The 13,227-nt window shown below is 38.4% G+C and overlaps 2 long non-coding RNA genes across 2 annotated transcripts in view; one reads left to right on the forward strand and one right to left on the reverse strand.

Moving 5' to 3' along the window:
- The window catches only part of LOC311618195, a 696,016-nt gene that overhangs the window by 352,396 nt on the left and 330,393 nt on the right, over positions 1-13,227 (reverse strand). The gene's annotated exons all lie outside the window — the stretch shown is intronic.
- LOC311618188 overlaps positions 1-13,227 on the forward strand; it is a 407,984-nt gene that overhangs the window by 102,281 nt on the left and 292,476 nt on the right. The gene's annotated exons all lie outside the window — the stretch shown is intronic.

Raw genomic sequence — 13,227 nt, forward strand, 5'->3', positions numbered from 1 at the left:
GTCCTATAACAATACTACATTTCTATGAGCAGTGTATAATATCGTCCTTTTCTCTAAACCCTAAAAAAATACTAGTTAGTGGTTCTCTTAAAATAATTTTCTTTTTATATATATATATATATATATTTTATTGATTTTTTACAGAGAGGAAGAGAGAGGGACAGAGAGTTAGAAACATCGATGAGAGAGAATCATCGATCAGCTGCCTCTTGCCCACCCCCTACTGGGGATGTGCCTGCAACCAAAGTACATGCCCTTGACCAGAATCAAACCTGAGACTTTTCAGTTCTCAGGACTATGCTCTATCTACTGAGGCAAACCGGTTTCGGCTTAAAATAATTTTCAGTTTGCTAAATTAACCAATTATCTTTATTAAAAATGTGTTTTCACTTTTCTTGTGGATTTATTCATACCAGCTATTATTCACTTATATTTCATACAAAATGTGCTTTATTTTTAATTTTACTGACTATTCTATATCTTAATTATAGTTTTGATTTGATCATTTCTAAATTAAAGTTTTTGGAAAATTTATTCTGTCTAAATAACTGGAACTTGAGTTTGGGGGTGCAGACTTTACTTCTAGTGGGTCCTTGTCCTCATGAAGTTTGAAGAATAAACTCACAGACAAACAGATTCCTTTAATAAAAATGTGGAAGTTTATTGGAAGCATATATAAACTCCATCTGGGCAGAGGTGTCCCCAAAGCAGACCCCCTGGGGAGGGGCCCCCAAATACAAAGGCCTGCTTTCTCTCTCTTTAATTAGAAAAAAAAAAAAAAAACCCTAAATAATCTGAGTCTACTGAGTCTCTTTGTCTCCAGTTTACAAAGACTGTAGCTCTTTGTCTGAACATGACGTTTTCTAATTGGTCCCTTTTATGCTTTCCTCATCGGTTATTCTACTACATAGCATTAGTTTCAAATCTCAAAGCCCACGTGGTGCCCCCTCTTCCTCTCCCCTTATCTTGCAACATTCCTCTATCCTTTGTGAAAATACATTTCTTTCTTCCTGATATCATGTGACTTTTGTTTATCCTTAGTGAATGTATCTCTTTCTCCCCCCCTTATCCTGAGGCATTTCCTCTGTACAAGTAAGATAAGCACTTTGGTTTCTCCAGGTCCCCATCTGTGCATTCCTGTCCCATGGACCTCTTTCAGTTGTCCTGGCCAGAGATGTTTTATCACCCTTATGGCCGTCCCAGCTGCTCAGGTTAGGGCTCCTTTTGATCTACCTCCTGGCCTTTTTAATTGCTCAGGACAAACATGCCTCCATCCTTCCTGAACCCATCCTTCCTGTCTGCCTATTTTAGCTAGCTAACTAATAACCCTTATCACAATCCAAATATATAAAAACCCTGGGTCCATCATGACCAGAGGCTTGACCAACCAGAGTCAGTTCTGCAGTCAGCGCTGACTGCTGCAGCTGCAGGCAGGGTGACTGAGCCCTGACTGCTGAGGGGGCTGTGTATCAGGCCCTGAGAGAGGCCTGAAGAGAGAGGCAGTATCTGATCCATAACCTCTGTGGCAGCTGTTGATCAGCACTTACTTCTCTCTTCCCCTCCAGGCTGGATCAGCAGTGGGCCTCCATTTCTCTTCAGGCCACCAAAGGAGCTGCTGATCAGCCCCACCTTTCTGATGAGGCCCCAGTGATAGGCCCAGAGACACTGACTGGCATAGAAACCAACCAATCAGAACCAATCTGTGTGAACTGTGAGGAGTCAATGGCTGTCTAGGAGGCTGGCGGAGCTTTTGATGCTGGCTGGCATAGAAACCGACCAATCAGAACCAAATTGGCCTGCAGAGGAGAGTAGTTAGGGGTGATCAGGTAGGCAGAGGCAGTTAGGGATGAGATCAGTCCAGCAGGGGAGAGTAGTTGAAGGTGAGATCAGGCCAGCAGGCGAGGGCAGTTAGGGGCAATCAGGCAGGCAGACAGAGGCAGTTAGGAGCAATCAGGCAGGCAGGCAGGCAGAAGGTTTAGGGACAATCAGGCAGGCAAACAGAGGCAGTTAGGGGCAATCAGACAGGCAGACAGGCGAGTGGTTAGGAGCCAGTGATCCCAGATTGCGAGAGGGATGTCTCAGATTGGAGAGGGTGCAGGTTGGGCTGAGGGAATGGGTACCCCCACTATGCATGAATTTCATGCACTGGGCCACTAGTAATTGATATTATTCTTATAATCAACTTCATCACAATGGAAATATAAATATTTAGTTAGATATTCTTCTCTGAATTGGGTTCTTCTCTCTCTTTTTTTTTTTATTTAGAGTTTAATTTTCCTAGGATTAATTTTGATATATAAGAAACATCAACCATATTTTTCCCAAATATCACCTTTTGTCAAATCAAGATTTTGTTGAAGTGAAATAAGAGGCCCACTGCAATGATTTGTGGACTGGTGGGGTCCCTTGGCCTGGCCTGTGGCCTCTCCCAATTTGGGACCCCTGAGAAAATGTCAGAGAGACAGTTTTGGCCTGATCTCCATATCCCAAGGCCTCTAGTCCTATCTAATAAAGAAGGAATATGCAAATTGACCATCACAAAGGTGGTGACTCCCATAGCCACAAGATGGCAGCACCCAGTCCCCTTGGCTCCTCTGATCCTTTCAGCCCTGCCAGGGGGGTGGCAGGCGCACAGTATTGCCAGACCCGCCCTCAACCTCCAGCCACCCAAGGACAGCTAGAGGTATAGTAAAGCCTTGGATGGCTGCTACTCAGTTGGTGCCTGAAGTGCAGGCAAACCTCCAATGTCAGCTGCCCAGCTGCCTAGGGCCCGCCCTAGGCTCAGGCAAGCCTCAGATGGTGGCTGCCCAGCTGCCCAAGGCTGCCCAAGACTCAAGTAACCAGGGCCCACCAAGTGGCAGTGGCAGCAGCAGAGGTATAATGGGGGAATCACATCTCCTGATCACAAGGCCACCTCCCACCCCTGGGGGTCCCTGGTCTGTGAGAGCGGGCAGGCCAGGCTGAAGGATTTTCCCCTCCAGTGCACCGGGTCTCTAGTATGCCTATAAGATCTTTGGTTAATCTCTTCCTACCATTCTCCCCTCCTCCTTCCCTCTGAGATTCATCAGTCTGTTCCATGTTTCCATGCCTATGTGTTTTCCAATCAGATCTTTGTCTACCTTCCCCAGCACACTTCAAACTCACTCCGGGTCAACCACCCCAATCCTGCAGACCCTTAAGACCTTCCCCCCTATTTCTTTGACTTTACCCATCAAACTTGCACCCTATCACATTGCCTAGGGGTGCCCTAACCACTCCCTGCGGGGTTGGGCCAGGCTGGGTGAGGCGCCAGGGTGTTCTGGTTTCTGGTCATTCTGGTTATTCCACTTTTTTCGTTGCTGGGCTTTTATGATATAGGACCAGAGGCCCAATGAACAAAATTGTGCAAGGGGCTCAGCCCTCTCTGCTTCCATAGCTGCCTTGGCCAAAACACTGTAGCTTTGGCTGAAAGGTCATCCTGAAGGACATCCAGTTTAATTAGCATATTATACTTTTATTATCATAGACTACCTTTTGTGAGATTATTGATTATGTCCTCAATTATTGTATTCTCAGGAATTTTTCTGAATGTATCCATTATTTATTATTACTTTTAACTTCACAATTTCTTTGTTAATGAAGAGTTTGATTTATCATGCTTCAAATTAATTTATAAATCTGGAAAAATAAAGTAACATCCAATGTTATTCAGTACTCCTATTCATTTTCAGGGGTCTTCAAACTACGGCCCGCGGGCCACATGCAGCCCCCAGGGGAGTCTGATCCTGCCCGCCAGGTTTTTTGGGCAGTGAGCGCAGCCAAGGTGTTACAGTAGGGATTAGTAGTTCATATAGTCCGGCCCTCCAGCTCTCTGAGGGACCGTGATCTGGCCCCCACTTTAAAAAGTTTGAGGACCCCTGATTTACATGGTTGGTTTGTTTTTTTTTTTCTTTCCAATATTTATAAAATATCAATATATTCTGAATGTGATTTCTGTCATGATGACAATGTAGGAGACAAAAAATACATATGGAAGTGTTTGATGAGAATTTTTGAAGGTAAAAAGAAGTTTCTAATGAGACAGAAAAAAGTTAGGTAGAGAAGGGCCGGACCATGGAAAGAGGAAATTAAATTCAGAACCCAGCAAGATGGAGGTACTAAGACACGCCAAGTAGGATGGGAAGGAAAGGTGTGTGGGAGGAGCATGCACTTTAAAATGTGTGGATATCGATAAGACAGACAGCTTGCAGATAACCAATCAGGAACTAAGAAGACTGTCTCCAATGCCTGGATTCAAACAATGGGATTTCTCACCCTTTCCCCTTCTTCCAGGCACAGACACAATGGACACCTGACATTCATATTGTGGGGGAAACACATTCCTCTCTGCCCACATGGCTTATAGCTATGTAGGCCTCCCCACATGGGCTATTAGACTTTAATTAGCTTGGATACTAAACTACTCCCGACTGTAACATGGAAAGGAAGCTCTGGACATTGGGCTGTTCCTGAATGCCAGCTGCACCTTTTCCAGGACTGGCTTTTCTCAATAAACCTTGGTTCCATTAATCATTTTTGTCAGAGACTTCATTCTTTGATTTTTGTGAGACAGGGACTCAGACTTAAGATCTCACATTTTAGTTTCACTGGGATCACAAATGTGTATGCATGTGGGGGGAGATTGAATTTTAGTGTGATAGGTGTACTGGGAAAGACTTTCCAAGGATGCAAAATTTAAGAAAAATTTTAACTTATATAATTGACAATGTATATAGCTGATGTTACAGAATTTTAGAATAGCCTATGCAAAAGCTAAAATGTTAAAAACAGCTCTTTGAATAAAAGTGAATATAATATTTAGTGGGAAAAGGGGGTTGACTCAAATTGATGTCTGAGATGTGTAAAGATACTAGATAATAAAGGATAAAGATAGCTATAGTAAGGTGTTTATATTTTGTTAAATTAATTTGCATTTAATTAAGATTTATAGTTGAATTTCTTTCCTTTTTTGGATACTCCTTTGAAAAGGAACATTTCTCAATTGCATATTTTTTTAAAAAGTTAGTGTCAATATAATATTTTTACAATGTATATTTGTACAATGTATGTAATATTCTATATTTTATAATGTTAATGACAGTAGAGAGAGATCTTACAGATTGTTTTATTTGACTATGTAGTACTAGGTCTGCCTCTTTGAATTTATTACTTTATCAATAATTTTGAAATGATAATATGCAATTGCTAGGAATCTTTATTTTGTGCTTCAATGGAAATGACTCTTGTGTTTTGATTATTATGTTAATTTGAGTGTTGGTTTAAGACACATAATTTTTACTATGATATAATTTTTTTTCTTCCATAATCAGAGTTGAATGGTAAATTTGACTCCAGTTGTTTTATCCCTTAACTGATAAATTTTATAATATGCATTTTTTGTTTTTGTTGTAATCCTCACCCATAAATTTTTTCCCCCATTGATTTTAGATAGAGTGAAAAGGAGGGGAGGAGAGGGAGAGAAAGAGAAAGAGAAAGAGAATGAGAATGAGAAAGAGGAAGAGAAAGAGGAAGAGAAAGAGAAAGAGAAAGAGGAAGAGAAAGAGAAAGAGAAAGGGAGAAACATAAATGTGAGACACAATGTTGGTTGTCTCCCACAAGCTCCCTGACTGGGGCTGGGGATGAAACCTGCAACTCAGGTATGTGTCCTTGATCAGGATTCAAACCCTATACACTTTGGTGTGAGGACTAATGCTCAAATCACTAAGCAACACTGGCAGGGCTACAATATGCAATTTTAATATCTATTGAAACAATCACGTTCTCCCCATTTTTTATTGATATTCTTTTTTTTATATATTTTATTGATTTTTTCAGAGAGGAGGAGAGAGGGATAGAGAGCTAGAAACGTCGATGAGAGAGAACATCGAACAACTGCCTCTTGCACACCCCCTACAGGGGATGTGTCCGCAACCAATGTACATGCCCTTTACTGGAATCGAACCTGGGACCTTTCAGTCGGCCGACCGACGCTCTACCACTGAGCCAAACCGGTTTCGGCTTATTGATATTCGTAGTACATTCTAAATAATGAACAATTATTACTTTCCTTTAATATAAAGTACTTATTCATGTTTTATTATTTTTAAACTAGAGTCTCAGTGCATGAAAATTCATGCACTGGGGGTGGGGGACCCTCAGCTCTGCCTGCCCCCTCTCACAGTCTGGGAGCCTACAGGGGTGCCTCTGATACTGCCACTTCTGGCAATGCAAGACTCAGCTGGCCTGGCTACCTGAGCCTCAGGTGGCCCTAGAAAGCTGAGCAGCCAACATCTGAGGCTTGCATGCACCTTGGGCCAGCCCTGGATGGCTGGAAGGCTGAAGGGACAGGGGGACTCCAGAGGCAGGTGTGTGGAGTGGCTAATCCCACCTGGGGGCAGGCCCAGCTTGCCCCACGCCTGCTGCTCTGGCAGGGTTGAAGGCACTGGGCACCGCCATCTTGTGGCTAGGGGAGTCAATTAGCATATTCCCTCCTTATTGGCTGAGGATGCTGTCATCTTTGCAACAGTGTGAGGGTCAATTAGCATATTCCCTCTTTGAATTTGTATTTCTGTTATTTTTTTGTTTTTTTTCTACCTATGGTATTTGTTCCAGTTTATGCTGAACTCTCAGCCTAGAATATCATTCATTTGTCGTTTCTCATTCTATTCTTTTGTTAATGCTTATTTTCTGAGACTTTCCAGAAAATTGTCATACATAATATATTGTCATACATTATATGACAATTCTCCTTTGCCTTTCTCTTAATTATATTTTTAGAGAAGGAATTCTAAACTTCAACATCTCTATTGCTCTCACTTTTGAGTTCTAATTTCATACCCTTTAAATTGTAATTTTTCCTTTAAATTTTATAATAAAATTGGCTTTATATCTAGTAAGCAATCATAATTTTTTTTCTTTAATAAATGGATTGGACTGTACACAGATTATTTTTTAGAAGTGTGCTTTTATTGCTTTTTAATTTTTTTTTGGTCTAACTTTTCAATATATATTTTCTCTGTTTCAACTCATTTTGTTGTTTTCTTCTTATTCTTGATTCAAATGAAATATTTCCAAGATTAGCGGGTGATTAGCAACTTGACAATTCAATCTCCTTAGCTAAAAATTTTCCATTTGTGCATGGATAATTTTCCTCTTTAAAGTTAATGCTGGATCTAAGGATGCTGTGAGTAGCTCTTAAAACTTTCTAAAGGCCCAAATTATTAGCAATTTTAGAACTAGCATAATTGTACTCTCTCAGATAACATTTTCTAGTAATCAAATAGACTAACTCTTAATGAATCCTAAAGTATGAGTAAGTGGAATATGATAAGAATAATTTGCCAATATGTAAAACTATTCAAAATTTCTGCTGCCACTACCCCATTTACTTTCAGAATAACCACTGTAGAATCCTGTAGATTTATTAGACTGTCCCTCTTGTCCAGTTTTTGTTTGCCTTTTTATTTGTTATCTTTTGTAGACTTTTTTTCTATTACTTGTGGAAGGTTATTAGATAAGAATGGGTGGGTGTGGAAATCTAATATTTCCCAAAATATTTTGCAAGTTATAGAGGGGAACTATGGCAACACAGTTTTCCTAATGATACAGTTCAAGTGTCTCTATAGTATATAATTTATTTTGTTGCATGGTGCAATGGGTTTTCCCTTATATGCATTAGGTGACCATCAATTTAAACTTAGGAGATTTTATGCAATGCAGTGCCATCTGTCTTAGTGTAATGTATTTTCCCTGAGGTTCTAAGAGTGTTATCCACCAATGTCCTTTACTTTTGGTATAAGATTACTTATTTACTCTTTTCTTTACTTTTCTTTACTTTACTTTTCTTTACTTTACTTTTCTTTTCTTTCCTTTCCTTTCCTTTCCTTTCCTTTCCTTTCCTTTCCTTTCCTTTCCTTTCCTTTCCTTTCCTTTCCTTTCCTTTCCTTTCCTTTCCTTTCCTTTCCTTTCCTTTCCTTTCCTTTCCTTTCCTTTCCTTTCCTTTCCTTACCTTTCCTTTCCTTTCCTTTCCTTTCCTTTCCTTTCCTTTCCTTTCCTTTCCTTTCCTTTTCATAAATCTGTAAGTTTAGTCACTAAGAGGAAATTTGAAAAAGTTTGTACTACTACTAACTACTGGCCAAAGTCTAGGTGTTTTTTTCTCAATAATTAAACTTTCTGAAATAATTGCGAGTGTGATGAAAGTTTATGTTAATTAACAGTTTAAAAACTGCTTGAGTTAGAATGGCTGTAGGATATTATCTGAAAAAAATCAGTAATAAATATTTCATTATTAGAACAACTAAGACACTACGCAGATCAGAGATTCCACTTCAATTAAGGGACCTGGGTTCTTGTAATTGAGGGTAATGTTCAGGTAAATTCAGGTAGTGAGCCAAACATTATAGGATTAGATGAAAAAGTGAATTCTTTTTGTCATTTAGAATTTGTTGAACACTGAGATTTCTAATATGCTAAAAAGACATGTTTAAATTACTTAGTCCATAAATAGCAAAATAGCAATAATTATGAAATCCAATCATACTCTGTAGCTAGTTTTAGATAAGTCTACTGAGTCATTATTGTTAAAAGTGTCACTCCCATAACATTCCTCAAAGTACATAAGTGCTTAACAGAATTATCATTTGCAAAGTAACCAAAATTGAGAACTTTTCTCTTTTTTTTTCATTCTATGTTTTCTGACTAGATTTGGTTTTCTTTTCCTATGTTTATAAGCTATCATTAATCCCTATTCCCATTATTTTATGAACTAATTATTATTTTGTCATTTTCTATTATTATTTATAAGAACTATTTCTATAATTAAAATAATGAATAAATAGACAAACAAAAGACCTAATTATTTCCTGCCTAGTATACTGCATAAATTGTTACTTTTTTATTTTTTTGATGTTGGTTATATTTCATTCATGCGGAAAATTTTATGCAGACAAATTGCGAAAGCTTTACCTTGGTATTTCCAGGTTTTGTGATGATGCTTAGAGAACTTTTTCTTATTCTAAGATAATAATAAATCACATCCTACATATTTTCTAGTTATTACATGAATTCATTTTTTTTTGTTCATCAGATTTTTAATTCTGATTTTTAGATTCACCTGTTTTTCTTAAATATATCTTTATTGTTCAGATTATTACAGTTGTTCCTCGTCCCCCCCCCCCCCCATCTCTTCACTGGTTCCCACCCCACCCTCTGCCCTTACCTCCCTCAACTGTCTTCATCCATAGGTATATGATTTTTTGTCCAGTCTGTTCCCACATCCCCACACCCCCACACCCCTTTCACCTGAGAATTATTAGTCTAATCCCTCTCTATGCCTGATTCTATTATATTCACCAGATTTACTGTTCATCAGATTTTTAGATTCACTCTTTGATAGATACGTATTTGTTATTCATAATTTTTATCTTTACCTTTTTCTTCTTCTTCCTTTTCTTAGAGAATACTCTTGAGTATTTCATATAATATTGTTTTGGTTGTGATGAACTCCTTTAGCTTTTTATTATCTGTGAAGCTCTTTATATGACCGTTAATTTAAATGATAGCTTTTCTGGGTAGAGTAATCTTGGTTGTAGGTTCTTGTTATTCATCACTTTGAATATTTCTTGCCACTCCCTTCTGGTCTTCAAAGTTTCTGTTGATAAATCAGCTGATAATCATATGGGTATTCCCTTGTAGGTAACTAACTATTTTTCTCTTGCTGCTTTTAATATTCTCTCTTTGTCTTTTGCTCTTGGCATTTTAATTATGATGTGTCTTAGTGTGGTCCCTTTTGCATTCCTTTTGTTTGGGGTTCTGTGCGCTTTCTGGACTTGTAAGTCTATTTCTTTCACCAGATGGGGGGAGTTTTCAGTCATTATTTCTACAAATAGGTTTGCAATATCTTGCTCTCTCTCTTCTTCTGGCACCCCCATAATTCCTATGTTGGTAAGCTAGAAGTTGTCCTAGAGGCTCCTTATGCTATCTTCAATTTTTTTATTCTTTTTTCTTTTTTCTTTCCCGATTGAGTGTTTTTTCCTTCTTTGTATTTCAAAACTTTGACTTGATTCTCTGATTCTCTTGTCTGCTGTTGGATCTTTGAAAATCATTCTTTATTTCAGTCAGTGTATGCTTAATTTCTAGTTGGTCCTTTTTCATATCCTCAAGGGACTCACTAAATTTATGGGCGGTTTCTAGAAAATTCCTGAAAAACCTTATAACTCTGGTTTAGAACTCTATATCCAGTAGTTTTATTTCCTCCATTACTGTCATTTTTGACCTATTTCTTTATCTGTACATTTTGGCTGCATCCCTGTGTTGATAGAGCGGCTTTGTGTGATAGGTGTCCTATAGGTCCCATTGGTTCAGCCTCCCCAGTTACCTGAGGTGGACACTATTGGTGCACCCCTTTGTGGGCTGTCTGCACAGTCTTGCTGTAGTTAAGCCTTGATTGTTGTTGGTATCACTGGGAGGAATTGACCTCCAGGCCATTTGTCTGTGAGGATCAGCTGTGTTTACAATGGGAGAACTTCTGTGCTGGAGACAACTTTATGGGGCAAGACTTGGTGCTCACTGACTCTGCCAATTGATTGTGTCCCTTATGGATCTGAGGAGTTGTAATCTGGATGGTCCCACTAAGACCACTTTCTGTTGGATCTCCAAGGTGGTGCAAATTTAGCCTTTGCCTGAGGCCACCCAGCAGGAGCTACAGAGAGATCTGCAGATTCCTCTTCTTTGTTTGGAGTTTGGAGGTGCCCAGATGAGGCCCAGCTGTGAAGCAATGCAATCTGCTGTGGGGTCTTGGGCTTTATTTTGGAAGCTCTGGGGCTATCTGACCCAGTTGCAGTTTTTTTTTTTTTTTTGTTCGTTTGTTTGTTTTTTAAAGGTAATTTTAGATTACAAAGGGCCAGGCAATTCATATGTAAAAGCTCTATACACAGCTTGGGTGTGGTGGGGTCTTAGGGAATCAACATGGTGGAGTAAACAGCTAAGCCCTCCCATATGAGGCCCCTGGGTCTCAGTGTCCCAAGGTAATTGCTGCAATCACCTCTAAAGAAAGCCACTCTTGAGTTCTGTCCAAAGCCAGACAGTCCAGTTTCCCCCGTATGAGTCTGGGTCCCCAGCGGCTCACCCAGAACTGGAGTTCAGAGCAGGCGGGAGCTTGTCTCTCCCTCCCAATTGAAAAAGACAACCACATACCCAGTTGCCAGCCCTTTCTTCTGAGTGCACCTCTGTGCCTCTGCACTTTACTTCCGTAACTCTTCTGAGTTTCAGTGTGCTTTTCTCTTTCCTTCTAGTTATAGAAGTTCCACTCAGCCAGCCTTATTGTAGTTTTGAATAATGTCTGTTTTGTCTTTTGTAGTTTTGAAATGGTTGTGCAAGGCAGCAATTTCAGGTGTTTACCTATGCTGCCATCTTGGCTTCTCTCCCATGAATTCATTTTTATAACATTTATATGTTGATCCATCTGAAATGGAAAACTATGGAAGTTGAAGAAGAAGGATATACTGATTTTATTATTTAAAGTGAGCAGCTTGAATTTTGGTACCATACTTCTGGTACCTTTTGTTGGCCTGTTTTCAGTATTTTTATTTGTTCACTTGAAAATGTTTATTATCTGATTTTATTACCTAAGATCAAACTCTTCAGTAAATGTAAAAAAAAAAAAAATTGGTTTTATTCTTCTGTACCTAAAACATCAACATTTAAAAATGATAGTAAAATATAGACCAAGCCATCTATTAGGAAATCCAGGTTCTAGTTCTAAAACTGTTACTTGCTAATTGTTGGACCTTTGGGCAGTTCCTTATTTTGTGCAACATAGAGCCTGTGAACCTTGTTAGAAATAAGCCTCCTGCAAACCAAGATAGGACAATGGCTCTTTAAAAGCATACTTTTTTATTCTACTTAAAAATCACCAAGACATAGGAAATTGGCTTTTAGCCTAGGTCTGTTGTTTTGAGTGCAATTTCCAGGGAAATAGACCTTGTCTTGATACTTTTGTTAACAGGAACACATTTGATTCAAATTCCAGACATTACCAGACACTCAATCCTTGCATTGTTGGCTTTTGGTCTGTTCTCATGAAGAACTTACTTATATCTCTGGCTTCTGGCATTCACATTGCTTTTAAGTTGCCCGATTCTCTTTTATTAATCTCTCTACTGCATGCTGAACTTACCCAGAATTGTCAAAGTTCCTAAGCATCTAAAGAATGTCTGGAGCCCTCATGTGCTATCGTTTACTTTGACCAGAAACAATTGTGTCCCACTTCTTTCAGCTGACCAAGTAAGCTTTCATTTTGTACTTTAGGTTCCTCATCATTCAACTTTCCTTAGGTTTATGTATTATTTAAATGTAAAAGTGGATATTGGACTCGATAATTGTCAAGCTTCCCTTGGTTCTGACAGTGCATAATTTTATAATTTTATAGTTGAATCAGTGTCTCTAATTTTTTAAAGATTCATAGACCTTTTCCCTGTTGCAATTATGACAATTTTATCTTTAAGGAAGATAACTCATCTTGGGCATTTCTCTCTCATAGAACTAAAAGAATAATTTTTTAATCACAGAGCTTGAATTCTTCTAAATGTTAATCTTTTTAGTAATTTTACCCACTTCATGTTAACTAAACCTACTGGTATTCATTAAGTATAAATTCTCATTGCTACTATCCTTGGATATAAAACATAACTGAAAGACACTATATAATTTTAAAGAGGTTATAATATTTTAATAATTCAAAATTATTCATATTTTATTTTATATATTGACCACAATTCATTTTTCTTCTACCTTAATCTAAAGCATTCCACATATTCTTTCATCATACCATTTTCTATATAATTTTGCTAAAGATCTACCACACTCTTTTTATAACAATCCAGTTAAATATAAACTTATAATTCAAAAAGAAAATAATTGGAATCGAACCTAATCATTTCAAGTATGTTGTTCTTTTACATCAAACTCATGTTAGATAGAACACAGCATAAATTCATGGAAGAATAATAAGACCCTAGTAAATAAGATGCTGAAGAATTGAAGATGAAGAAGAAGGAGAAGGAAGAGGTGGAGAAAGAAGAGGAGGAGGAAGAGAAGGAGAAAGAGGAGGAGGGGAAAGAGGAGAAAAAAGGGAAAGGAGAAGGAATAGGAGTAAAAAGAAAATAAAAAAAAAACAGTGGGAAATATTGTAAAATTCTTGAGTATAAGAGA

Source organism: Pipistrellus hanaki (assembly GCF_964339955.1).
Source record: "Pipistrellus hanaki genome assembly, chromosome: 2".
NCBI lineage: Eukaryota > Metazoa > Chordata > Mammalia > Chiroptera > Vespertilionidae > Pipistrellus > Pipistrellus hanaki.